We start from the raw sequence: 6937 nt of genomic DNA, 5'->3' as shown, positions 1-6937 counted from the left end.
TTGTTGAAACCTCAGTTTTTTGATAGATCATTTTAAAAGGCAAAACACAGACTGGGAAAAATAATTGCAAAACATAATCTTACAAAGTTCTTATTTCACAAAACTATAGAATTCCTAAGAGTTCATGGCCAACAGGTTTCAACAAATACTTCACCAAAAAAAATGATATACAGACATCCAGCAAAGCATATGAAAGCTAAAATTGTCGAAAATTTAAAAAGTCTCACGACACCAAGTGCTGGCGGTGGCATGGGCCCCGTGGAAAGTATGCACATTGCTGGTGAAAATGTAAACTAGCACACTTCTTTGGGAAAGGTAGACACATTTTTGTCCCAAGCCAGCAATTCCAATCCTAGGTGTTTACCTAACAGAAACGGTTATCTAAACAGAATACCTATTGAAGGACTGTATACTGGTGTTTACAGCACTTTATTCATAATGGCCCCAAACTGTGAACAATCCAAATGCCTGTCGACAGGGAACTGAATAAATTGTGGAATACCCAGACAGCAATAAAAAGAACTGAGCCCCTCTAGGAAAGGCATATCTCATCTCTAAGGACAGAAGGCAGATCAGGGGCCACCTAGGGCTGGGGATGAGGGTAACTTTCTGTATTGGGCACAATGAAATTTTGAGGGGTAATGAATATATCCCTACATTATGTTTTGTCAATGATTCCATGGCTGGAAAAATTTGCCAAAAACTTTTTTTTTTTAATGTTTATTTTATTATTTCTGAGACAGAGACAGAGCATGAACGGGGGAGAGGCAGAGAGAGGGAGGCACAGAATCGGAAGCAGGCTCCAGGCTCTGAGCCATCAGCCCAGAGGCCGACGCGGGGCTCGAACTCACGGACCGTGAGATCGTGACCTCACGGACGGCGAGATCGTGACCTGAGCCGAAGTCGGACGCTTAACCGACTGAGCCACCCAGGCGCCCCTCCAAAAACTCATTTAAATGTACATTTAAAATGGCAGGCATGAGGATACCTAAATTACACCTCAACGAAGTTAAAAACTGAATTGCTAGAAAAACAAAATGAAAAAGATTAAGGTACATATCCACTTAAAAAAAATTTTTTTTTCCGGGGGGCGCCTGGATGGCTCAAGTCGGTTAAGCGTCCAACTTCGGATCAGGTCATGATCTTGTGGTTTGTGAGTTCGAGCCCTGCATCAGGCTCTGTGCTGACAGCTCAGAGCCTGGAGCCTGCTTCGGATTCTGTGTCTCCCTCTCTCTCTGCCCCTCCCCTGCTCATGCTCTGTCTCTCTCTGTCTCAAAAATAAATAAAAACATTAAAAAAAAAAAAAAAAAGAAATGGAATTTAAAAAAAAGCAAAGAGGGGATGATTAGACAAATCTGCGGTATTGTATTTTTTAAGTCAAAATTTTTGGTGTCGAGTTCCAGAAATGGCAGGATTCCCATCCTGCTAAGACATTATTCAGGGACTCAAAATTCATCCTCACCTTTCTTGTTCCACAAGCTGAAAAAAAGCAGCTGTCAAGCAAAATTCTTATGACAAGTTCTTGTCAAATTCTGAGAACCAAACGAAGCAAAGCAGTGAAGTCTGAGAGCAGTTAAGTTTCAGGAGAATTTAGCAAACAGGAAGTCAAAAGGCTTTCAGAGGTGAAATCTTTCAGCTGGGTGGATTTAGGGCTGACATATTCCCTGATATGTACTGGATAAACTTTCATACTGCTGGGGAAAACATTCTCTCCTATTTATTTCCTGAGTAAAAATGATCTCCTCTCATCCCTGTTGAGAAATAAATAATGCCACGTATCTTCCCAAAGAAAAATAAAAGTAAGGTTATTTTCTACATTTTCACTTTGCGACGATATCGGAATGTCCTTTGGCTATTTGGTTTTCAAGTCATTGGCAAAATCTTTGAAACAGAATGATCCTGAGTGTTCTCTCTCAGATGAGAAGTAGTTGAACTTGTATCACCTTGTGGGACCCATTCAGAGTAAATGAGATACACCGTGGAAGCCAGAAGCCGTGTTCACTCCTTCTGAGTGTCAATGATTATCTCAGCCTACTAAAAAGCATCCCAGAAATCAGGAGTGAATGTTGTGCTTTAGACATCTTTACTCCAGAGTCAGGATACTGGTTTCCTGGAGTAAATCTTCCTATGTTTTCTCCATTCCCCAAAAGCTGATAACTAGATCAATTTAGTGTCTCTTTTGAGGTGGAGTGTGGATAGGGACAGTATTTCTTCACCCTGTTCTCTCTAATTGACATGCTTTTTCTTTTTGTCCTTCTTTTCTTCCCAGTTCTCTGCCTGTCAAAAATCTTATTGTTCTTTATTGTCCTGAATTGGTCATTCTCTCCTTCTCAAACATACTTTCGTTTCCATCTAAGCCATCTATGCGATAGCAAATGTCAATTATCTACACTTGACCTCTCGCAGAATCCAAGAATAATATCTTCACCTGCTGACAAGGACATATAATAGAACATTTTAATCTAAATACAGTAAAACCTTGGTCTGTGAGCATAATTCGTTCCAGAAACATGCTTGTATTCCAAAACACTTGTATATCAAAGCAGATTTCCCCATAAGAAATAATGGAAACTCAGATGATTCATTCCAGAACCCAAAAACAGTCATATAAAAATGATTACAATCCTGTAATATAATACAAAATAATGAAGAAAATACAAAATGTAAAGAAAAATAAATTCACCTGTATTTACCTTTGAAAACCTTTGTGGCTGGTGTGAGGGAGACAAGGGAGAGGAGGGTTATTGTGTGGAATGACTTTCACTATCACTAAGGGAATCCCTGCTATTGGCTCAATGGAATCTTCTTCTTTCTGTACAACTTTAACAAGGAACCTATCCAATGGCACTTGTTTGCCTCCTTCTGAGGATTTCGCGGAAATGTGACATCGCATTGTGGTTAAACAGATTCATCTCTCACAATGCTACAGCCTTATTCGGGCGGTGATTTTCTGCAAAATTTTGCACTATTTTCCACATTTTACACATCTCCATTATCTCATTTGAAATGAGGGATTCCTCCTCCTCCTTTTCCTCCTCCTCTGCAGATGAGAGACAGACGCAGACTTCTTATAAAATCTTGCAATTTCAGCCACTCACATGCCTCGTTCGTGCTTCTTGGTGATCTCCTTCTTAACGTCCACTCTACTCATCTCCTTCTTCTTACCACCTTTCTTTTCAACCTTTTTCTGCATGGGGACCATTGTATATGCTCGCATGGACATTGACTACATGTACTGTGTTAATAAGCTCTTGTCATATATTGTATTTCATGTAACTGGCAATGAGGCAGCAGAGGAAAGCGTCTCTATCTGCAGGCAGCCTGACCTAGAATGAAGCAAAGCATTCCTAAGCTTACTCTTGTATGGAAAAGCGAAGGACTGTCCATAGGGGCTTGGAAATTCACCAGTGCCAGTTGCGGGCACCTTCCAACGTTCTGAAAAATCACTGATTTCTGCCAAACCCCACGGCCTGAGACCGAGCATCCAAGCATGGGAGACAATCACCCACAATCCCGCAACGCGTGCGTGAGAGAGAGAGAGAGAAGAACCGTTAGTTCAGTTGTGATCATGTGACGTTCAGCATCACACAATATTCATATTGCAGGACATCACTTGTTTATCAAGTTAAAAGGCATTAGAAATGTTTGCTTGTCTTGTGGAGCACTTGCAGAACAAGTACCTCACAATCCAAGGCCTTACTGTGGGTCAAAAAAAAGAGAGAGTTTTAATTCTCCAACTCACTTCTGCTCTTGTCAGTTTTTCCCTTCTCAGTACATAGCACCCCAATCCACTCAACTGCTCAAAAGGAAGGACTCAAAATTTTCCTGATTCCTCTGTTTTTCTCATTCTTACATCCAATCTATCAGTAAATATTTGATCACTAATATCGTCCATCCCCTCTCTTGCACCCCCACTACTACTAACCCCATTGTCCAAGCCCCTAACACTCAATGTGGATTTCAGGAAGAGCCTCTTCTAATATGGTAAGTTATATTGAGTAATTTTTTAATGTTAAACCAATCTGGCTTTCCTGGAATTAATCCCACTTGGTCCTGATATATATCATCATTTTGATACATTGCTGTATTGAATTTACTAGTATTTTGTTGAGGTTTTTTTTTTTTGTTTGTTTGTTTTTTTTTTTTTTTTTTTTTGCAGGGGGCTTCTATAATTATAACGATATGCACCTGTAATATTATTTTCTTGTCAGACTTGGGTTATCCATTTTATCCTGACCCCATAAAATAAGTTGAAAGGGTTTCCTTCTTCTCTAAATTCTGGATAATATTGATATTACTTCTTCCTTAAATATTTGATAGAATTCACCACTGAAATCATCTAGCCCTGGAGTTGTCTTTGTGAGAAGACATTAAGTTTATGATTTTAATTCCAGTACAGTTAACATGAGATGTACCATGTAGTGATTCAATAATACTATACATCTTTCCTCAGTGTCCATCATGGTAAGTGTACTCTTAATCCCCAACACCTATCCCACCCAACCCCCCCTCCCACTTCCCCTCTGCTGGTAACAATCAGTTTTCTCTCTATAGTTAAGAGTTGGTTTCTTGGTCTCTCTCTCTCTCTCTCTCTCTCTTTTTCCTGTGTTCATTTGTTTTGTTTCTTAACTTCCACATATGAGTGGAATCATACAATATTTGTCTTTCTCTGACTGACTTATTTCACTTAGCAAAATTAAGATTTTTTATTTCATTTTGAGTCACTTAGGATAAGCTGATCTTTTCTTCAGGAAATTTGTCAATTTCATCTACGTTGTCAAATTGTTGGCATAAAGATACTATTTTTCTTTGAATGTCTATAGAATCTATAGTGATAACCTTGCTTGCATTCTTGTTATTGGTAATCTGGGTTTGTCTCTTTTCTCTTGGCTGGTGTTACTAGAGATTTGTCAATATTATTAATCTTGTCAAAGAATCATTTTTGTGGCTTGATTAATTTTCTATACTATTTATTTTCTACTTTACTGATGTATTACTCTTACCTTTATTGCTTTCCTTCTTGTCTGGATTTAATATAATCATACTCTTTTGGTTTATTAGAATGGAAACTTATGTCTATTGATTTTACACACTAATTACTTTTTTACCATAAATATTTAAAGCTTGGGGTGCCTGTGTGGCTCAGTCGTTTGAGCATCCAACTCTTGGTTTTGGCTCAGGTCATGATCCCAGGGTTGTGGGATCGAGCCCCAAGTTGGGCTCTATGCACTGAGCATGGAACCCTCTTAAGATTCTCTCTGTCTCTCTCTCTCACTCTCTCTCTCTCTCTCTCTCTCTCTCTCCCTCTGAGTTGCAGAATCTCTTAGCAACCCCTCTGCTCATGCTCTCTCTCTCTAAAAAATAAAAAATAAAAATAAAGCTGAACATTTCTCCTAAACACAGCTTTATCTGCATCACACAAATTTTAGAACATTATAGTTTCATTATAATTCAGTTCAAATATATTCTAACTTCTCTTATGATTTCCTCTTTGCACCCTTGGCAGTTTTAAAATATGTTGTTTAATTTCGAATATTTATTACAGTCTTTTTATAATTATAAAAATTTATAAATAACCCACATTTCTCAGAAGGGTATTGTTTACATTTATTATGGAAACCCATAAAAATTCAATCTGCGAAAAATGATGAAGACAAATACCGTATGATCTCATGTACGTGTGGAATCTGAAAAAAAAATTAAAAAATTAAAAAATGTAAAAACAAAACAAAAGCAAAAACCCTAAGAAACGAGCTCATAGATACAGATTAGTGGTTGCCAGAGGCAGGGGGTGAGGGGTGGTCAAACTGGTGATGGGGATCAAAAGATACAAGTTTTGAGTTACAAAACAAGTAAGTCATTGTGAAGCAATGGGTAGCATGGCCACTATAGTTAATATTGTGTTGCACATCTTAAAGTTGTTAACGAAATGTATCACAAAAGTTCTCATCACAAGAGAGAAAAAAATTTGTAACTGTGTGTGGTGACAAATGTTAATGAGACATTGTGGTGATCACTTTGCAATACGTACAAATATTGAATCATGTTCTACACCTGAAATTAACATAATGTTACATACACTCCATTAAAATTTTTTTACAATGATGCTACATAGGGGCGTCTGGGTGACTCAGTAGGTTGAGTGTTCTACTCTTGATTTCTTTTGGCTCAGATCATGATTTCACAGGTTTGTCAGTTCGAGCCCCGGATTGGGCTCTGTGCTGACAGCCCAGAGTCTGCTTGGGATTCTCTCTCTCCCTCTTTCTCTACCCCTCCCCTGCTGGTGCGCTCTCTCTCTCTCAAATAAATAAATAAATAATAATTTAAAAATTTAAAAAAACTTAATGATACTGCATGGAGCACCTGGGTAGGTCAGTCAAGTTGAGGGCCCAACTCTTGACTTTGGCTCTGGTTATGATCCCGGGGTCCTGAGTGACCAGGACCATCCCGGGGTTATGATCCTGGGGTCCTGGGCTTAAGCATGGAGCCCGCCTGCTTAAGATTCTCTCTTTCCCTCTTCCTCTGCCCCTCTTCCTCCCTCTCTCTCTCAAAAACAAGACAAAACAAAACAAAACAAACAAACAAACACCTGACATTACGTATTATAGGACAAATGAAGCACATTTTATTAAGGGGGAAAACAGGTTAGGACCTACTACTCAAATATTTCACTTTGAGGTATATGTACATCTGTACAGTTGGCCCTTGAAAAAGGCAGGGATTGGTGTAACTTTTGAGTCCTCAAATATTTACTACAGCCTGCTGTTGACCAAGAGTCTTACTGATTGAGAGGCCTGAGAAAATTAAAACTTAAAAGCTTAAGTTACGGGAAACTGAAACCTAACCAAGCTTAACCAGCTTGTTCCGCTTCTGTACAATTGCTTGGCGCGCCCATGTATTCCTGATCAATCATTGTTGCCTGGCACATCCGTGTATT

The sequence above is a fragment of the Panthera onca genome, chromosome C2 (genome assembly GCF_046562875.1).
Source record: "Panthera onca isolate mPanOnc1 chromosome C2, mPanOnc1 haplotype 2, whole genome shotgun sequence".
Classification (NCBI taxonomy): Eukaryota; Metazoa; Chordata; class Mammalia; order Carnivora; family Felidae; genus Panthera; species Panthera onca.
The sequence above is the reverse complement of the archived record's forward strand: the minus strand, read 5'-3'. Positions refer to the sequence as shown.